This window comes from Pseudophryne corroboree, chromosome 11, assembly GCF_028390025.1.
Source record: "Pseudophryne corroboree isolate aPseCor3 chromosome 11, aPseCor3.hap2, whole genome shotgun sequence".
NCBI classification, from domain to species: domain Eukaryota; kingdom Metazoa; phylum Chordata; class Amphibia; order Anura; family Myobatrachidae; genus Pseudophryne; species Pseudophryne corroboree.
Window position 1 is genome coordinate 204,250,512 of NC_086454.1, and position 22,763 is coordinate 204,273,274.

The window sequence follows — 22,763 nt, forward strand, 5'->3', positions numbered from 1 at the left end:
AGAGGGAAGTGTGTGGAGTGAAAGTTTAGATTTTAGTGAGTCCCACACCGATAAAGTTAGGGATATTGTTGGCACTGGCTGAATGGTTTTAGGTCTGTGCGGACGGGGGAGCCATGGAAGATGAGAAACTGAATCGACCTGAGCCAAGTCACTCTCCAAGTCCACCCATCTCCTTGTGTGCCATGGAGAATGCCAGGCAACAAGTTGACTGAGTGCCGTGGCGTAGTAGTATCTTGATAGCGAGGGAAGGCCCAAACCACCACTCGTAGAGCTCTGCTGGAGAGTCTCCCTACGCAGTTGCGGTTTCTTATCATTCCATATGAATTTACCATATTGGGTCTGGAGGGAGGATAGAATCCGGGGAGGGATTGGGACCGGGAGAGTCTGTAAGAGGTATAAAATCTTGGGGATGACGTTCATCTTAATGGCATTAATCCTGCAAATCCAAGAAATGAAATGTTTTTTCCATCCTAAGATGTTTTGAGATATTTCCTTAAATAAGGGAGGAAAGTTTACATCATAGAGAGAATGGTAAGATTTGGTAATATGCACCCCCAAATATTTAATGGAGGTATGACGCCATGCAAAAGGGAAGTTGGATTTCAGAAGATTTAGCGTGTTGAGAGGGTTTTGTAATGGGAGAGCCTCTGACTTGTCATTGTTCACCTTATATCCAGAGAGGTCCCCATAGAGAGTTAGTTCTTTGAAAAGATTGGGTAGGGAAATTAACGGGCTAGTGAGGGTGAGGAGGACGTCATCCGCAAAAAGGGAAAGTTTGTAGTGTGAGTCTTTGATAGAAAAGCCCGTAATGTCCAGATTAAGACGGATTCGGCAAGCTAGGGGTTCAATTATCAGAGCGAAGATGAGAGGCGACAGGGGGCATCCCTGTCGCGTACCATTGGTGATGGCGAAGGAGTCTGAAAGAATTCCGTTCGCTAGAACAGAAGTGGAGAGATTGTGATAGAGTGCTGAAATGGCTTGGAGAAATTCCCCGCGAACACCAAAGCTGCGGAGTGTTTGATCAAGAAAGGCCCACGAAACCCTATCGAAGGCTTTCTCCGCATCTAGTGCCAATAGAAGAGAGGGGAGTTTCAGAGAGTTAGCATGATGGATCAGGTTAACGGTGCGTCTGGTATTATCTAGAGCTTGGCGTGTAGGGACAAATCCAACTTGGTCGGGATGTATAAAAAACGGAAGAAGGGGGTTCAGGCATAGGGCAAGAATTTTTGCAAAAAGTTTCAAGTCAGTGTTGAGAAGAGAAATAGGGCGGTAATTAGAGACCTGTTGGTGATCTTTACCAGGTTTGGGAATAACAGTAATTAGTGCTTTAGTAGTTTCACTGTGAAAGAGTTCCCCATTAAGGATTTTATTAAAAGTAGACGTCAAGTGAGGGACAAGAGAACACTCGAATGTTTTATAGTACGCAAAGGGTAGGCCGTCCGGTCCTGGAGCCTTAGAGGGTTTCTGTAGTTTAAGAGCAGCCGATACTTCCTCATCAGATATAGGCTTACATAATGCAGTGGCTGAGGGTGTATCCAACTGCGGTAAGGAGCATGAAGTCAGGAAGTCGGAGATGCGCGTGTTTGGGTCAGGTAGGGATGACGTACTGCCTGGGGAGTTATACAAACGGGTGTAGTATTCCTTAAAAATAGAGTTGATGTCTGAGGGATTATAGTGTGTATTACCGTAAGAGTCCTTAAGCGAGACTATAGAAGAGAGGGCTTTGCATGCTTTTAATCTATTTGCCAAGAGGGCATCAGCCTTGTTGCTTTTCTCATAAAATCGCTGATTCAGCCAACGTAGGGATTTATCTATCTTTTCTGTGATTAGTGCATTGAGAGTCGCCCTAGCTGCCATAAACTGTTTATAGTTCGAGTCCGTGGGACTACGCTTGTGAAGAGAGTCTAGGATTTGGACCTGATCAGTGAGGTTTCTAAGTATTGCTTTGTGTTCCCTATTGCGGTGAGATGCATAGCTAATTACATGGCCTCTGAGGACAGCTTCGTGAGCTTCCCAGACTAATGGGGAGCATCCTGTTTCAGGATTGTTAAGAGAAAAGTATTCCGTGAGCAGTCCAGCTATCTTGGATTTGAAGGATGGAATTTTAAGAAGTGTCTCATTCAGGTGCCAAGATCGGCGGGAAGTTGGGGCATCCAACAGATCAAATGCGGACGCGACGGAGGAGTGGTCCGACCATACATTGGGGATAATCGATGAGGACAAAATGTGGTTAGAGGCCGGGGGGCTGCAGAAAAGGTAGTCAAGTCTGGAATAAGACTGATGGGGATTGGAAAAAAGTGTAGTCCTTGGAGGATGGGTTAAGAGCACGCCAAGTATCGAAGAGAGATGCTTCTTTAATTAGTTTAGAGAAAGTATCGGATATATGACAGGTGCGAGGGTGTTTCTGGGAAGCGGATTTATCTAGTAGAGGGTCTAGAACTGCGTTGAAATCCCCTCCCAGGAACACATAACCCGCTCTGTGTTTTTGGAGAGCCTTGAAAAAGGATCCCAAAAACCGTTGTTGGCCCGTGTTGGGAGCATAGAGGTTAGCTATAGTCACTTCCAGGTGCCCCAGCCTGCCAACCAGAATGATATACCTCCCCTCTGTGTCAACATGAACCGAGCTTTGAGTGAAGGGGAGTTTGCTGCTTATCAGGATAGCGACTCGGTTATGCTTAGATTCACTTGAGGAGTACAACACAGTGGAGAATCGTCTGGAAGACAAAGTGGGGTGACCATATCGCTTAAAATGTGTTTCTTGTAGTAGGACTATGTCTGCGTGTAGAGTGCGGATTGTACGGAACAAGTGAGAGCGTTTATGGGGCGTGTTAAGGCCCCGGACATTCATAGAGGCAATGGTGAAAGGCATGATGTTGAGAGCGGGGGGAGTGTGGATGAGGTATTGAAAAGGGGGAACAGAGGAAAGGAGCCGACTTGCTCAAGAGAGAGAGTTTAGAAAAGGAGAGAAAGAAAAGAGAAAAGAAAAAAAAAAAGAAAAGAGGGGGGGTGTTAAAGGAGCAGAGTACCCAATTCGGATTGAGCAAAACAGAGACGGGTAAGAAAAAGGGGAAGAGCAGGTTACTCAATACAAAGGGGATTGGTACTCCTGTAATTAGGACTTAGTGGTCCAGAAAGGCGAGGGAACCAAAGTTCCGAGTCGCCAAAAGGGAATAAAAAATAAATATAATTGGGGGGTGGTGGAGATCTAAATGAGTAGAGAAATATCACATGCAGGGAGGAGAACAGGTAGTATACGCACAACCCAAGAAGAGAAGGGATAATGCGTTAAACAAAATGGACACTAGTGTGTAGGAGACAAGAGGTTGATCGGTGTCCCCTGGGTGAGGGGGATAAAGGGAGAGAGACAAGGGGGAGGGAAAGAGAGAGAAAAAAAAAGTGTGGGGGGGAAAACAATCATCACCAGAAAATACATTGAGTAATTATCATCTGGAGATACCAGTAACTTTTACGGAGTACAAAGATACACACTTGTTAAAACCGGTAGGGGCGACAGGCACAGGGGGCCCACAGTGCGGCATGTGGAGTCTTGGAGAAAGCCAACAGAGAAGCTTGCTAAATATGTGAGGCCCCTGTGCCCGAGGACCACGCCACAACCTAAAACAAATAGAACTTGTAAACGTTAGGACAGCGGAAGAGAAAATACCTAATAATGCATGAAGCTATAAATGTTACTGTGAACAACTAAGAGAATCATTGATTCCCTGAACTGGGAACAAACTAACAACGGGAGGTAAAATGCAGCATCAGGGGACGTTAAAGTCAAACCGTGGCTAGAAGTGGCATGCGAGGCTAGGGGTGATTGCTAGAAACCGAAATTTGGCTACCTAGGCTACTGTAAACATATTGAGTTTAGTAAGTTTGAACTGCTACAAAGAGTGACCTTGAGACAATTCCAGAAAAAGAACATAAGGTATCATGGGGTAGGGAGAGGGGGGGGGGGGGGAGGGGTAAAAAAAAAAAAAGGGGGTGGATGGGGGGAGGGGTGGACATATGCAGTACGTGAACATAACATTGAAGTCCTTACAGTCGTATAGCAAGGGGTAATCCCCCGACAACAAACAGTCAATGAAAAGTTATACAAACGTCTGAGGGGGGAAGTGAGCATAGTGGCGCAGTTTTTCCAAGGGCTGATGTATTTATCAACGGAAAGGAAGAGGGGCTCATAGGAAAACATCCATCCCAACGCATAATGAAATTTTAAGTTGAGTGGTCTGCCCCAGCTTCTTCTATATGCGAAAGCAAGTCCTTGCCCTCACGGGGATCTCTGATGATGACTGTTTTTCCCTGAAGGTCAACAATTAGGTTAAAGGGGAAACCCCATCGGTATCGGATGTTCCTGTCCCGTAGTGCCTTTGTTAGATCACGGAGTTCCCTCCGTTTAGCTATGGTTAGAGGGGCCAAATCTTGGAAGAACTGAAGTTTAGATGAATTGAAGAGTACATGAGACTTTCCACGAGTAGAGTTGAGGACCCTTTCTTTATCTTTAAACTTGAGAAAGCGGAGGACCACATTGCGAGGAGGCTCACCATCCCTAGGCTTAGGACGGAGGGCGCGATGAGCCCTCTCTAGAGGAAACTGTACATCCCCCAGGTCCGGTATCAGAAAGGAGAAGAGGTTGTGAAGATAGGGTTCAAGGTTATCCATACTGACGGATTCAGGGATGTTGCGAATGCGTAGATTGGATCTGCATTCGCGGTTCTCAAGATCCTCGTTTTTAGTACGAAGTTCAGACAGTTCTGAGACAATGTGGTCCAGGTCACGACCTGTATCGTTTAGAGCTTTCTGGAAGTGGTCCTAACGAGATTCCATTTTAGAGGCTCTAGAAGCGAGGGATGAGATGTCCATCTTAATGGAGGCCACCGCCTTGTCCAGTTTGGACTCCAGGGAGTCCTTAAAGTCCGTAATAAGGGAGCGGAGAGCTAAGATATCATCCTTAGTGGACGGAGCCGAAGGCGGTGTGATGGAGTTATCCATAGAATAGTGAGGAGGGGAGGGGAGACCCCTATGTTGGGTGTTCTTGGTGCCCCTGGTAAAATGTTGAGAGATATCAGCACCCCCTTGTTTAGGAGTCTTGGACGAAGATTTCTGCATGTGGATCGGACCAGTGTAGGGTATTATACTATGAAATATGATCCATCAGGGAAGACAGGGAGTCAAAAAAAAAGGGGGGGGGGGACACCCAGGGGGGGACCACACTCCTCACTTTCAGGTGGTCATAGCGCCGGGGGCTGGTATGGCCGGAATGCCGGCAGTGAGGACTCCACGTCAGAGGTAGAAGGGAGTCCCCTAGTCAAGGGCACTTCCGCCGTTGCGGATAGGGGAGTCAGAGTCCCGGGTATTAAAGCAGGCCAGGCAGTGGGGTCATCAAAGCAAGTCAGGTGCCAGTGGAGTCCCGCCGGGGACAAGAGCCGGTGTCACCGGGGTCAGGGCGAAGCCGGACGAAGTATCCAGCAACCGGCGTGTGATGTCAGGAGCCAATGGCAACTCCGCAACCCCCTGGAAGCGATCAGACCGGCATATGGGGTCGGTGCGTGCAGAGGCAGGGACCAGCAATGATGTCCTGTCACGAGGGGGGGCAGAGGCTGAACCGTAATGTAATGTAGTGAGGGGGTGCCACTGAGGTCTTATGGCAGCAGCTCACTTACCCCCCGTTGGAGATGTAGCTCCCAGGTGTTCCGCTGCGGACCCACAGTCCCCTCCGTGCACCCCTGGGTCCCGGCGCCGGCCGAGGGCTCCCTCCAAGATGGTCGCCGGGCCCCCTGCAGCTCCACCAATCCCCGGCGGCCCCAGCAGAAGTCGGCAGCGGCAGGAGACGCTCCCCTAGCTGGTCCCTTGATGGGTAGAGCTCCAGAGGGCAGGGGAGGGGTGCGTGATTCCCTCCTGCGGCCCGGAAGTGCGCGCCGGCCCGGGGGTTTAATCTAGGCCCCTGTCTGGCGGCCGTCAGTAGGCCTCCTGTCCGCAGCACAGGGGAGCGGGAGGAGAGCGGACCCCAGTGCAGCAACCCGTGTAGCCCAGGCAGCCGGCCGCACGGCTCCCCGTGACCCAGGTTACAAGGAGGACGTAGGAGGCAAGGGAGGTAAGGTGCGTCCAGCGGCCCGGCGGCTTCAGCGGCTCTGGAGAACAGCGGGCGCGGCGGCTGGCAGGGAAGCTCCGAGCACGGAGCTGACTCACCCGCACGTCTGGGCACGACTCTCCATCCACCGGCGAGGGCACAGCGGGTCCGAGCAGGGCGGCAGTATGCTCAGGGGGACCACCGGGGGTCAGTCCACGGCAAGGCTCCACTTCCCAACGGCCAGTCCAGGCCGCCTCCCAACTCCAGGCCCCGGCTTCACTCTGGGAGGAAGGCCGCAATCCGCAGGAGCACTTAAAAGTGCTCCCCGACTCCGCGGGTCCCCCCAAACACCAGCAGCAGGGTAGCTGTAGCCACTGAGGGGAGTCTGGAAAAGTCAGGCATCAGTTGGGGGGGTATAAAAGGTTAAATAAAAGCAATGCTTGCAGGAGCTGGGGAGATGCACAGCTACCCTCCACAGCAGCCAGGCCACCCACATATAGAAGAATTTTAATTACCTACCGGTAAATCCTTTTATCGTAGTCCGTAGAGGATGCTGGAGTCCACATTAGTACCATGGGGTATAGACGGGTCCCTTGGGAGTCATGGGCACTTTAAGAGTTTAATAGTGTGGGCTGGCTCCTCCCTCTATGCCCCTCCCACCAGACTCAGTCTAGAAACTATGCCCGAGGAGACAGACATACTTCGAGAGAAGGATATACACAGACAGTGGTGAGATTCACACAGGCTCATACATAACAACAGAAAGCCAAGCTAACCAGCTTGAAACAATTCAGCAACAGCTGAACAACAGTACTTAACCAAGTAACCAGCATCCCCTATGGACTATGAGAAAAGAATTTACCTGTAGGTAATTAAAATCCTATTTTCTCTGACGTCCAAGAGGATGCTGGGGTCCACATTAGTACCATAGGGATGTTCCAAAGCTCCCAGTACGGGAGGGAGAGCGCGGAGGCTCCTGCAGAACCGACTGACCAAACTTTTGGTCCTCAGAGGCCAAAGTATCGAACTTGTAGAACTTAGCAAACGTGTTTGATCCTGACCAAGTAGCCTCTCTGCAAAATTGTAAAGCCGAGACACCCCGGGCAGCCGCCCAGGAAGTACCCACTTTCCGAGTAGAGTGGGCCTTAACAGATGTTGGACACGGCAAGCCTGCCATAGAATACGCATGCTGGACAGTAAACCTGATCCTGCGAGAAATATACATTATGGTAAGAACTTACCGTTGATAACGGTATTTCTCCTAAGTCCACAGGTTCCACAGTATAACAATGGGATATGATGGAGCGACAGCGGATTTGCACCAATCAGTCAAAGCTTTCCGGCCTCCCAGCATGCAACGGGCCCGTCCATAGATCCCATAGATGGCTCAGTCAAATCAGTTGTATTCCAAATCTCAAGGCAGGAAGGAGCATTATGTAGAACCCTAATCAGGCAAGAAGAACACACATTCACACCCTTCCGTGCCAGAAGGAAGAGGTTTAGCGAGTAAAAAGGATCCTCAAATCAGGTGTGTCAGGGTGGGATCCCTGTGGAAATACCGTTATCAACGGTAAGTCCTTACCATAACGTATATTTCTCTGGCAGGGTCCACAGGTTATCCACAGGATAACAATGGGATTTCCCAAAGCAGTTTAGTGGTGGGGACACTCCTGATGCTCAGGAGAATCCTTCGCCCAAATTCAGCATCGTGAGAGGCAAAGGTATCCAAGGCCTAATGTCTTAAAAAAATGTGTAAACAGAAGACCATATGGCTGCCTTACATATCTGTTCTGTTTAAGCACCACATTGTGCTGCCCATGGACCTACCCTACGAGTAGAGTGAACTGAGACTTTAGCTGGAACAGGGAGATCAGCTTGAAAATATGCTTCGTCATTTAAAGTTATCTTGCCAAGTCATCCTTTCTTATGAAATCCATAGAAAAATAAAAAGAGAATATGCTTCTCTGTTGACACTGGTACCATCTACGTAGATCCTTAATGCACGGATCACATCCAGCGATGCATCTCCTGCAGAAAAAGTCCAAACTCTAAACGGCCGGGACAATATTTCCTTTTGCTAAGGTGTAAGTTAGTCATCACCTTAAGCAGATACCCAGATCTAGTTCTGCGAACTATTCACACAAAATAATTGAAGTGCTGTACAATCAGAATGTATATTTAATGAATTTAATATCACATACAAAAAACATATAACATACAATTACATACACACGGCCGGTGTTAAAAATAAATAAAACACCAAGTACCCTCGGTGATCAATTAATAACATACAAGCCTAAGCTACCAGTATCCAATACCATAAAATTATCTCAGTTCCAAGGGAGATTTGTGAAATAATCAGTCCACAATTAGTAATTAATAGATCACTGATGGAATATATATTAGCAATTGGTATAGTCCTTAGTGGCAATCGTATTTGGCTCAATAGCCATCCATCTCTCAAAAGACACAGTCCCAATGAACTCAGAGATCAATAGCAGTCAGCAACTGTTTTAAATCAGAGCTATGTCCACAGCTATTAGTAGTAGGACTTTATCACATGCATAACTAAGTGTTAGTCATTGAAATGGCCAGCAATATCCATGCTTAGAACTGCAATTGATATATTGTGATCACAGTCAATGCAGTTTCATTTAATACACTAAAGTTGTTGTGCATCAACAAACACCCATAGCTGAGTGTATAGCCCTTTCGGCTTAGGCTATATTCACTCTATTGTGGGCATTAGGCGCCTCGGTCGGCTTACTGTGTAATGGTCTCCCCCATGCACCTGCAGATGGTGCTGGATTCACTTCCTTCTTGGGGTCCTGCCGCACCAGAGGTCCGTTGGTTTTATGTCCCACCGAGTGTAGTAAGGTACCGGATCCGTGCAGATACAGTCTCAACGCGTTTCCTCGCCTTTGCTTTCGGTGGTTTCCTCAGGAGTAATGCGAACTACTTTCTTTGGATAAACAATCAGAACTGGGGAACAATATGACAATCCCTAAGTCTGATATTCTTCTAACTGACGACTCAGTCAGTAGAAAGACACTTTAGCTGTCAACCATTTGTAATCCATATTTTTAAGTGGTTCAAATGGGGCACCTTGCAGGATTTTCAGGACTAACCAAGTCACATGGCACTGTAGGAAAAACAACCATAACCTGGGGGGGGGAAAAACGCACATCCTGTAAATTGGTTATTTACTTTTGGAACTCTACAGTCAATGCCGACCCTTGCTTCTCTCAAGGAAGCCATTCATTCCTGTAGGAATGCTATGACCCTGAAAAATTTCTTGGGGCCATTCACCTACAGCAACTGGTGTTTGCAGATGTTTTCCCATCAAAGTACTCACCAGGCCCAACACTGCATAGCTTCCCAGATCTGGTGAGATTGGGCATATCAAGTGTGGTGTGGCTGTAGGTTTTCTTTTCACTGTACCAAAAAATATAGGCTTGCCATATTTGGTGATATATGCGAGCTAAGAAAGGTTTCCTTGCACTGAAACTGTCTGAAAGTATCCTCTTGACCTGAGGGCCACATGTCAAAGACAGCTGACCCACATGTCTGTGATAACCAGTACCCTGCATTAGTAGGTCTGGACGTTGAGGAAGCAGAAGTAGAGCATCCATTGCCATTCTCTGCCATTCTTCCTGTTTAAACTTATTCGCCACCCTGGGTAATAGGGTATTTAGAGGAAAACCCATCTGCCAGATGAAGGTCCTATCTCACCGATAAGGCATCCACAACGATCGCCCTGGGATCCTTTGTTCTTGACCCATATGTGAGTACTTTGTTGTTCAACCTAGACGTTCTGAGATACAGATGGGTCCACATTTATCTTGACCTTTAATAGGATTAACTGAGACTGGCCATTCGGATTTAATCCCCTGCTGTAATTACTTAATCCTCTGCTGTATTGTTCTCTGTATTGTATTGCAGTTGAGAACAATAGATGAAGGGTTTATGCTAATAAGTCATGTTCTGCCTAGGCGCAGAAAATAGTAAAGATAACCGTGGACCCATCTGTACATCTCTAGCACGCACCACTTGTTTTCTAGATTCCGGAAGATCTCTGGGTGTAGAGCCCATTCACTCCTCTGAATGGTGTATTGACTTGAAAAAGTACTTTTACCCGTTTATGATTCTCGAACTGAAAACAGCGGACAAGGTTTGGATGACGAAATCCATCCTCTGAGGTATGTGACTTACCTTCTTCATCCCCTTTTTGGCTGAAAGTTACTTCCTGATTGTCACAACTGAGGGCTGGAGCTGACAGGAGGAAGCCTCAGTTGCAGGGCAGAGGTATAGTGAAACCTGGGTGGTAATGTAGGACTCTTGGACATACAGAATCCCGGCCCGAAGGTGTGACCACGACAACAGAGGTAAAGTTTAAAAAGTTTATTTCAAGCACTGTTCAGGTGGTACATCAACAGCAACATGAGAAATGATAAAAGGATTTGCAATACACAGTTCCTGTTACTACAGCAGAGATGCAGATGGTACTGGGTGTGGTATAATAGGTATACGTCTGGATAGACTAAGGAGATGGAATGTCTTTGACTTACACCCAGTTGCAGAGTGGTGCAAAAGGGAACAGGAACTGACCAACAGATGGTTCCTTGGAAACTGGTGGTATTGTAGAAGAGTACTTGTATTTAGATAGATACCGCAACGGTGTGTAGAAAATATGGTAAATAAATCTAATAAACCAAAATTAACAGTTATAGAGAAAACAACGTTTTCCAGTTATAATTTGGCGGTGCACCCAGAGTCAATGGGGCTGCTAACAAAAACAGTGAAGAAAAAAAGAGAGACTCTTTTGTGGGCGCACTCTTTACTTTTAAATGATAATATAGATATTACATGGATCAATACGGATAAATCTAAGTATAAAATGTAACTTTTATTAGCATCATGGAATAAAAAGATATATAGTCGTCAAATAAGGTAACAATCCAATGTAATTATATTAATCCTCAATAACACAAACTTATGATATAAAGTAAATGAATGTTCAATTAGTAACAAGTCAGTGCTGAAATTAGCATAATCGGTCCCAATTGCATAAATATAGTAAAAATGCCATAAAAATGATAAATCAAATGTAAATCTTCCAGATAATACTTGGGCTGCCGGAACAGGCTGGCCCTGTATCCGTCCAAAATCAAAGTGTATTCAAGTGATAATTTTTACACTATTTAAACATATACATTTTTTTATTTCATTTACCCCTTCTAATAGTGTTATCACGGCTCCTTCAATCAGTCCCCACCTAAATAAACCCCCCCCTCCCTCCCCCCCCTTTTTCCCCCCCCTCTACTTCCTGTTCTCACCTTCTTTATTTAGGACCTATGTCCTACAGGACATTATTATCACCAGATTATTGTCTTCACAATTATATTACTTATTCGTGTTTGTTATTATTTGTTATTTTTATCAATTACTGATATCACGTTTTCCACCTTCACATAGTTGTGTGGGACTCATATATGTAATGTCCACAGGTTGTCCCCACTTCTAAATTCACCTATCTATCAATCTTGTAGGTGAACATGCTTTATCTATACCCTCCACTGTGTACGTTCATCTTATTTTTCTACATGATGTGTGGACTACAACTCCTGTCTAGGTTTCCCCGTGTGCATATGTATATGTATGTATATATATGTGTATATATATATATATATATATATAAAACGAGGGTTCCACACAGGTGGAAGGGGCACTCACAGTTAAATAACACATACAATTGAATTGCATAAAACATTAATAGTTTAATAGTTGGATATTCAGTTGCACCAACTCGCCCTTGATCGACGTTTCGACCCCATGACTGGGTCTTTTTCAAGATAGGCCGGTTCGGTGTAAGTTCAAATGATTATTAAAGATGTATACATAATAACATCAGTAGAGATCTAGGAAAGAGAAAAAAAAAATCAATAATTGTCAGGTACCTAAAATGTATGACAACCTATCCACTGATGAACGTAATGCATTGAAGAAATTACGAGATAATCCCTTTATAGTTATCCGCCCGGCGGATAAGGGAGGAGCAGTGGTGGTCCAGAACTGGACTGACTATGACAGGGAAATTCTGTCACAGTTATCTGATTCTAACACATATCTCAAATTAGATTCCAATCCGGTGAAAGAGATTAAATCTCAGGTTGATGGGTCTCTGACACGTGGATTTGAAAGTGGTTGGTTGGATCAGGAGTTATACGCCTATCTCACGGTTGATTACCCGAAATGTCCTATTATCTACACCCTACCAAAGGTGCATAAAACCCTTGATAAACCTCCGGGGAGGCCGATCATAGCGGCAGAAGGGTCTGTGCTTCAGCCATTAGCTATCTACATCGACAGTATACTCCAACCCATAGTATTGGACAACAGGAGTCATATTCGGGACTCTAATGATTTTCTTGAACTTATCCGGAATATCACTCTGTTAGACGAACCATTAGTATTGGCCACCATGGACGTATGTTCTTTATATACAATTATTCCGCATGACCAGGGTCTTGAGGCGGTGGCAACGGCCTTACAGAAGTCAGTTAATCTTAAACAACCCATTGAATATATTTTGGAGTTGGTTAAGCTGGTCTTAAGCTTAAATCATTTTTCCTATAAGGATTTATTCTTTATGCAGAAATCAGGGACGGCCATGGGCTCAAATCTGGCCCCGTCCTATGCCAACCTATATATGGCGCAATATGAGGAAACCAATATTTATCCGAAGTACGGTAAATTCATACGTCTATATAAACGATTTATTGACGATGTATTTATACTATGGGCAGGTTCTGAGCAGACTTTTGTCAATATGGTGGAGGATTTGAATCAGCTGGCATCTCCGGTCAGGTTCACATACACAGTATCGACCAATGAGATTTGTTTTCTTGACATTAGGGTAATAGTTAGAGAGAGGAGATCAGTTACTACCCTCTTTCGGAAGGCCACTGACCGTAATACCACACTTTTGGCCAATAGCCATCACCCTTCATCGTTAAAAGATAACTTGCCGGTATCTCAATACCTCAGGGTTATGCGTATAAACTCTGAGACAGAGGCAATGGATACACAAATCACCGAGATGACGGCCAGATTTATTGAACGTGGCTATAAACGCAGGATCCTTAAGGGATGCTTGAGGAAAGCCACTAGGATATTCAAGGGAGAAGTTAGGGCTAGAAGAGCTAATACTGGCAGGATGACATTCTCTACCACATTTAATGGGATGTCTGGCTGTATTCGGAAATCGATCAACAAGCATTGGCCTATTGTGACTTCTGACACTACACTACCATTCACAAATATGCCGACACCGATGATGGCGTTTGATAGGGGACCGAATTTAAAACAGCTTCTGATGCGCCCCACTGTGTTCCCAGAAGAGACTCCTGATAAGACCTTTATTATGAAACAAAAACCTGGATGTTTCTCTTGCGGGGGTTGTGTGACCTGTAGGTCGATGGTGACGGGTCCCACTGTTATGCATCCCCAGACAGGGAATAAAATACGAATTACATACCACTTACATTGTCGTTTAGACTATGTTATCTATATACTTATCTGTCCCTGTGGTTTGTACTATGTGGGGCTTACCACTAGGTCTTTTAGAGATCGAATGGCCAATCACCGCACTTCTATACGTGCAGCTTTTGAAACCGGAAGTACTGATAAACCAGTAACCCGACATTGTGTTGAAAACAAACATCAGGTGTCAAGCATGAGATGCAAACTGATAGAATGGGTCCCACCCATACAGGGTGGGGGTGACAGAACGCTCGCACTCAAGCAGCGCGAGAGTTATTGGATCTATACCCTGGATACGGTTGCCCCCAAGGGAATGAACGAATATAACCCATTGAATCTTTTCATCAAACGGTAAATGGCCCCTTATTGGGGTCACTTCTGGCTGATATGTCCCTGAAGCTGTGCATAACCAGAGTTTACAATTGATACCTCCCTGATGATTTGTTGATGCTTTGGTTTGTAAAATATGCTCTTTTGCCTTTATGTTTATGTTTATTGGTTGAAGGTGTCCCTGTTACTAGGGGGATCTTCGGTCAAATGATATGGTCTGGCTAGGTGACTTGTTGTCTCCTGGACTGGACTGTGAGGTCCTGCCCCTGTTCCTATCTTCAACATTATATTTATATTGATAAGTGCGAGTATATTACATTTATGTATTGTTTCACTAATCTGGTACAATGTTTAATCTGATTTAGGGTATACATTATCTTATAGTCATACCTCCGGGAATATGCACTGGTCTGTAACATACTACTGTTTTGGGGTTGTTTTGTCCCATATGGATTTTTGTATTTTGTTAATATGATCACCAGACATAACTATGGGGGTATGGAGGGTAATTCTCTATATGTTTATATGTATTATTTTTATATTTTTTGTTTTAAAAAATGTATATGTGTGATGTATGTTCAGACAACCATGTGTTTGAACTGTATGATTATATGTAATAATTACTCTAATGTTGGAGATTTGGACAGGTGGGCTGGACCAATGTGTATGTTGCGCTGCTATAAGCCCCCAGGTTCCATTGTTGCATGATGTTTTTGAATACCCTATTAGATAAACATACATATATTTATGTATGTTATTTATTCACTAGTTATTTATTCATTTAATTCCGAGTCAATTGCTAGCCCAGTGGATATAATGCTCAGGACCTTCCAACTTGGTTAGTAGTGAATATCTGTGGCTTCACTTTGATGATGCAGTGAGAGAGTGAGGCGAGTGTTCATTATAGGCAGCGGTGCGTCTCACCATTACCCGTTGGAACGCACGCTTCCGGTATATGGAACGCATGACGCGTTGTGGACAGTGTTATCAGATGCGCTTCCGGTCCGTGAGACGCAGTGAACGTCCCGGACCGCGGTGTGTAGCGGCGATAGTATTAGGTTTCAGGCCCGTAAGTATTATCACCCGCAGGTGGGGAGTCTATGTACTTGTGTGGGTAGTTAAGTGGATTTAGACTATGCGGTAACTTTGTGACTAAATTATGGAGCGGAAGTGACGTTGTGTTCACTTCCGGTCGTCCAGGGTTATATTCCCCGGCGTTTAGACAGCGTGTGTAGAACCAGGTGCCTTGTGACTGTGTGAACATAGTTGTGTAAGTACTCACCACTTATTGGTTATTACCTCTGCCTTTAAGGTTATACTGCAGGCGACTGATATTTGGATTGCATACTCTATTTCAGTGACCGTTTTTGATGTGCTGTGAAATTTACTAAGTGGCTAACCTACTCGAATGATTGCTGGTATACAGTGAGTAGTTAGTGTTTACTACACTCACATATTATATCAGCTTATGCCTATAGTTTCTAGTTTCACTTTCCATTCTTGTTTATAGGGAGACAATTACGTGAACAACAGGTTAAGAAACTTACATACATTTACCTGTGGAGGCATAGTTGCTGGAGTATGTATTTGTACATGTCTACTTGTCTTTTGTGTTAATCAGCACTGGGTCCGTTTATTTGTTTATTTGTCTACGTATTGACATATGGCTCATATTGTCTTTTAGGTGCTTGAGCTGTACACCAGCTGAATGGATAAATGTTGTTAGGACATCTCCCTTAGAGTGATTTGTCTATGTAAGCCTTTCTTTGTCAATTGGATTCACGTTGGTGGTCACCGTAGCATGTTGTTACCCACTGGGCTTAAGGTTTATTTGATGAATGCACTGTGAAGTGTGCTGTGTGCAATTTAATATATGGTTAACGCGCAACAATGGGGCCTGGGAGGCTTTAAGTGTGGTCTTATGTTTTTTTTTTTTCTCTTTCCTAGATCTCTACTGATGTTATTATGTATACATCTTTAATAATCATTTGAACTTACACCGAACCTGCCTATCTTGAAAAAGACCCAGTCATGGGGTCGAAACGTCGATCAAGGGCGAGTTGGTGCAACTGAATATCCAACTATTAAACTATTAATGTTTTATGCAATTCAATTGTATGTGTTATTTAACTGTGAGTGCCCCTTCCACCTGTGTGGAACCCTCGTTTTGTATTTGTGGCTGACTTTGTCAGTTCCACTGGGTGCACCCAGAACATGTATTTATGTAGTTTTTGATGTGAGTGCGGATCTCCAATGATATATATATATATATATATATACAGTATATATATATATATATATATATATATATATGTGTGTATGTGGACAGGGGATGAGGTAGTGGAGAGCGACCAATGGTGCCAATAGATTGCTAAAAGCAGTATATGTTATAAAAAATATATAAATTTATTGTAGTGGAACGCACTATACAAAATACTGGTTATAAAAACATGATTATAAAAACATATAAGTTCATAAAAAGAGTATATATGTGACCCATACGAAAATCAGTGAGATAAAAGAAAATTAAAAAATGGTATTTAGAAATTTTTTGGGGAATAAAAGGAAAAAAGCATGGTAGCATAAAACCCTATGTGTTATTTAAAAACCTAAGAGTATCACTCCAGTACAGAAGGTACAAGATACTAAACAGGTTAAAAAGGCACACGGGAATATAGGCTTTCAAAACTTTTTTTAAAAAAAGAGGAATCAGAAAAATAGCTTAGCTTTGTGGTGAGGTTAGATCAAGGAATACCTCACCACAAAGCTAAGCTATTTTTCTGATTCCTCTTTTTTAAAAAAAAGAGTGATACTCTTAGGTCACATATATACTCTTTTTATGAACTTATATGTTTTTATAATCATGTTTTTATAACCAGTATTTTGTATAGTGCGTTCCACTACAATAAATTTATATATTTTTTATAACATATACTGCTTTTAGCAATCTATTGGCACCATTGGTCGCTCTCCACTACCTCATCCCCTGTCCACATAACCATTATCTATAGGTAACAGTACCAATACCTATATCCATTTGAGGTAATGAGCTGACACCCTGATATATAAATAGGGAGTGCAAATGCAATAAGCGGTTTTTGTACACTACTTGTAGTGTTCCCATTCTAGTTGTCGCACATAAGATACTGCATCCGTGGCGCTGATATCTTTCCAGTACACAATATATATATGTGTATGTATATGTGTATATATATTCAGGTTGAGTATCTGTATATATATATATATATATATTATTATTTTTTTCTCTTTCATATTTCTTTTTCTCTTTCGCATTTTCTACATGTTTATATGCTTTAGATCCATTAATATTTCATATTTTATTTTCATTTATTTAATTTCTGATTAATTAATTTACTAATCAATTAATTTAGATCATTCACATGACCTATTATGTTATGTTACTTATATATTTACACCTCATACTGGTTATCTAGTAGACTCTTGATTTATAAGTATTGTTGATTCAGTGCGTTTGAGACCCATTGCCTTAGACTTTTTACTTTCCAAATTCGTAATATTGCTATTTTTGGCACCATCATTAAGCTACGGTGATCTGTAACAAAGGGTCCCAATTTTCTAATAGAAATATTTGTTAGGTCTTACTCTGTCATGTCTTGGCTGTGACGTTTATTATTTTTATTTTTATTCTTATTTTTATTCTTATTTTTTAATATATTAACTATTCTTGTTTTTACTTTTATATTCCTTCCGATGTGGCATCACCTGCTGGCTTTTTGTCTGCTGAGTCCGACTGCGAACTGAAAATATCACACAATCTATGAGGCTGTAAGCTACTCATGGATCACAGCTGAAAAGGATCCCATCTACTTATCTGCCTCAGCTGCAGTGATTTACATGTGGTACAATTGATTAGAGAACCGGCTCATATATAGCCAGCATTGACGCAGTCCGTAACAGGAAGTGATCAAGCCCGTGTTACGGGTGAAACGCGTTTTCCGTGTGCTCATCGTTTGTCCCTTTTTGCTATTGAATGCCATACATCCACTACAACCAGCCGCCGCCTCGCTGCCCAGTGTCCGTACCAGCCCCGCCGAGTTACATCATCCCATCACCAGGATTGTCTACGGATTACGACCTGATCTCAACGGTAATACTGTATCCTGGTATTACGGCTGCACGAGCCTCACCGCCCGATTGTGGATGCCTATTACCACGCTTGTGAGACTCTCTGCGGTGCGTGGACATCTTTTATACCACGCCGCTTAATTTGGGTGCTTACTTACCATCCTTGAGACTGTCCGGTACACGTGTCGCATTTTCTGGAGTGTGGCTATATTATATGGGGACTCTTCACCTCACCTCATATCAGGACCGTCACCTACATCTGGGACCCTTCCCCTTTGACTACCCTGCGGGTAATATCTTATCATTTGTTGATTTAACCTTGGCAGTGCAATTCATTTCATCTAATTTAATTTATTTAATTGATTTTCCCCTATAGACCTAGTGACAACGTGCATTATTTCACTGGGTATATTTGGGCAGTGCCAATCGATACCCCCACCCAAAACCACCCCTTTTTCTTTCTTAAATTACTTTCATAAGTTAGATTTAAGATTCTTGTGTTAATACACATTTAACCATCTCCTTATATATTACTTTTCCAGTGAATACGGTGTTATTAAATGCAATGATAGCTATTATACTGAATATTCCACAACCATTTACTTATGGGAGGCCATAAGGCATTTTTGACTACGATAAGATTTACAAGGTATACACATGAGTAGATCATATGGTCTTTTGTGACCGAGTATCCGTAACATTGATAAAGTATCTTTCTTCTTCTGGGCTCAATCACGGAGCACTGGCAACATTGTTGTTACATTTCAAATCCTGATACTATGTTCCTTGCATGTGTGTGAAGAATTTCATCATTACCTATCATTGGTACCTGTTCATGTTTGTTTATATAAAAAATCTTATTTGATATATTTTCCAAAATTGATATGCATTTATCACTGTGAAAACTTTGGTGGGGAATTAATATCTTTTTAGCACAATTATCTGTTTCATTCTTTATATCTCTTTTCGTGGACTCTCACCATTGATTCAGGGATTTTCCTTGTCTATCCCTGTCTAACATTGGCAGCAGATCCACCTTTTTCTTCATACTATACATTTAGTGAACTCTCATCAGTGATTCCAGAGCCCTTGCCATCATTCGCAATCCTCTACTATCATACCACACTGGAAACGCCCGAAGCCGTCCGATCTTGGAAGCTAATCAGTGTCGGGCTGGGTTAGTACTCTAGTGGGCGACCATTGAGGAATACCAGGTGTTGTAGAGCTCACATTGGTCCGTTACGCTCAGAGTCTAACACTGACAGCAGATTCACACTGCTATCTTTTTCCTATCTGCTCTATCCCCTGTTTAAATAGTGTGAAAATTATCACTTGAATACACTTTGATTTTGGACGGATACAGGGCCAGCCTGTTCCGGCAGCCCAAGTATTATCTGGAAGATTTACATTTGATTTATCATTTTTATGGCATTTTTACTATATTTATGCAATCGGGACCGATTATGCTAATTTCAGCACTGACTTGTTACTAATTGAACATTCATTTACTTTATATCATAAATTTGTGTTATTGAGGATTAATATAATTTTTGTAATTTCTAATTTCATTATACATTGGATTGTTACCTTATTTGACGACTATATATCTTTTTATTCCATGATGCTAATAAAAGTTACATTTTATACTTAGATTTCTCCTTATTGATCCATGTAATATCTATATTATCATTTAAAAGTAAAGAGTGTGCTCACAAAAGAGTCTCACTCAATGAATTTTTGAATCAGATGATGTATTTAAATGGGAAAAAGTATTCAATGACACCGACGTTTCAAAGCCACATTGCAGCATTTCACCTTGAGAAAAACGCCCTGCGTGGCATTGAAACGTCAGTGTCATAGAATGCTTTTTCACATTTAAATACATCATCTGCTTAAAAAATCCATTGAGCGCCATCTGGTCCCTGTGCTGCAGTTGGGGGGATTGCTACGTTCCTGACCAGGGGACCTTGTCATGTGTATGTCCACGAGGAGGGCACCGTGGTTATTGCCTATTTATGGAGTGCCTACTTTTTTGGTGTGTGTATATATATATATATATATATATATATATACACACACACATATATATATATACACACACAATATATCCTCATCATAGGTTGAATAGTCTGTTTCACCTATAGGTATGTAAACAGCACTAACACCCATGGAATGCACAAGCTAACACACCCTGTGTATGCAGGCTCACTATTAAGCATAGCTGGACTGGGGCCTCAATGTACACTACTCAAAAAAATAAAGGGAACACTTAAACAACACAATGTAACTCCAAGTCAATCACACTTCTGTGAAATCAAACTGTCCACTTAGGAAGCAACACTGATTGACAATCAATTTCACATGCTGTTGTGCAAATGGAATAGACAACAGGTGGAAATTATAGGCAATTAGCAAGACACCTCCAATAAAGGAGTTGTTCTGTAGGTGGTGACCACAGACCACTTCTCAGATCCTATGCTTTCTGGCTGATGTTTTGGTCACTTTTGAAAGCTGGCGGTGCTTTTACTCTAGTGGTAGCATGAGACGGAGTCTACAAACCACACAAGTGGCTCAGGTAGTGCAGCTCATCCAGGATGGCACATCAATGCGAGCTGTGGCAAGAAGGTTTGCTGTGTCTGTCAGCTGTCAAGAGCATGGAGGTGCTACCAGGAGTCAGGCCAGTACATCAGGAGACGTGGAGGAGGCAGTAGGAGGGCAACAACCCAGTAGCAGGACCGCTTCCTCCGCCTTTGTGCAAGGAGGAACAGGAGGAGCACTGCCAGAGCCCTGCAAAATGACCTCCAGCAAGCCACAAATGTGCATGTGTCTACTCAAACGATCAGAAACAGACTCCATGAGGGTGGTATAAGGGCCCGACGTCCACAGGTGGGGGTTGTGCTTACAGCCCAACACCGTGCAGGACGTTTGGCATTTGCCAGAGAACACCAAGATTGGCAAATTCGCCACTGGCGCCCTGTACTCTTCACAGATGAAAGCAGGTTCTCACTGAGCACATGTGACAGACATGACAGAGTCTGGAGAGGCCAAGGAGAACGATCTGCTGCCTGCAACATCCTCCAGCATAACCGGTTTGGCAGTGGGTCAGTAATGGTGTGGGGTGGCATTTCTTTGGGGGGCCGCACAGCCCTCCATGTGCTCGCCAGAGGTAGCCTGACTGCCATTAGGTACCGAGATGAGATCCTCAGACCCCTTGTGAGACCATATGCTGGTGCAGTTGGCCCTGGGTTCCTCCTAATGCAAGACAATGCTAGACCTCATGTGGCTGGAGTGTGTCAGCAATTCCTGCAAGATGAAGGCATTGATGCTATGGACTGGCACGCCCGTTCCTCAGACCTGAATCCAATTGAGCACATCTGGGACATCATGTCTCGCTCCATTGCACCACAGACTGTCCAGGAGTTGGCGGATGCTTTAGTCCAGGTCTGGGAGGAAATCCCTCAGGAGACCATCCGCCACCTCATCAGGAGCATGCCCAGGCGTTGGAGGGAGGTCATACAAGCACGTGGAGGCCACACACACTACTGAGCCTCATTTTGACTTGTTTTAAGGACATTACATCAAAGTTGGATCAGCCTGTAGTATGTTTTTCTACTTTAATTTTGAGTGTGACTCCAAATCCAGACCTCCATGGGTTAATAAAGTTGATTTCCATTGATAATTTTTGTGTGATTTTGTTGTCAGCACATTCAACTATGTAAAGAACAAAGTATTTAATAAGAATATTTAATTCATTCAGATCTAGGATGTGTTATTTTAGTGTTCCCTTTTTTTGAGCACTGTATATTCTCCCACACAGCTCTAACCCAGTGCAGGGTGGCAGATACATACATCTGCTATTCGGCAGTGCGAGGTGACTCTTCGCTCACTGCAGCGGTGGGGCAGTGCCTCGTGGGAAGCAGTGACATTCTGATTTTCCACATATAGGTAAAAGCTCCTCCACATCCCCACAGTAAGCGGCGGCAGATAGTAGTGATCTGGCCGCCGCAGGTCCATCAGTGGAGCGGGACAGCACTGCTGCTGAGAGCCGGAGAGCAGTGATGGCGACCAGCGGCAGCAGCGGAAGCTGACCACAGCCATCAGCAGAGGAGCAGGAGCAGTGAGCATTGGGGAGCATAGACAGTGCCCAGCGGCGGCAGAGAGCTGTCTGTGGCTGACCGCTGGGAAGCGGACATGAGCATAACTTCCCCCACACACGGCGGGGCGGCAGCATGAGCTGACTTCCCCACTTCCCCCAGCAACCAAAACGGCCCCAATGGTGTGGCTGCAGGGGGAGCTGTTCGCCGAGTGTACCAGTGATCACTCAAGCGGAGCGGCGGCAGCAAGGTCTGACCACCAGCGTGTAGCATGAGGGCAGCTTAGTGCCCAATGTATTACAATAGTATGGGGAGAGTGTTTCGTAGCAGTCTCTGTCCTTCCACATCCACCCAGGATGGTGGCAGTGGGAGCTGACCGCCCTGTAGTTCCACTGCTGCGGTTCTGGGGAGAGGGTGTCGGGCGCAGCACCTGTAACCCCCCATAGTGAAAGTACACACACATGGAGCAGTGGTGTGAGCTGACCGCCCGCTCCTTATGTACCGCACCTGCCAGGATCTGGAGGCAATGAGGGGGCTTCTCTGTAAGCTCCGTCCTGCTCCTGCAGCCATGGCTGAGTCAGCCATTGCTGATAAGGTCTATGGTGGTGCTTCTCTGA

At 44.1% G+C, this 22,763-nt stretch overlaps 1 pseudogene; it reads left to right on the forward strand.

Moving 5' to 3' along the window:
- Positions 1–19,159: 19,159 nt before the first annotated feature.
- LOC134971192 (5S ribosomal RNA) lies at positions 19,160–19,278 on the forward strand (annotated as a pseudogene).
- Positions 19,279–22,763: the final 3,485 nt, after the last annotated feature.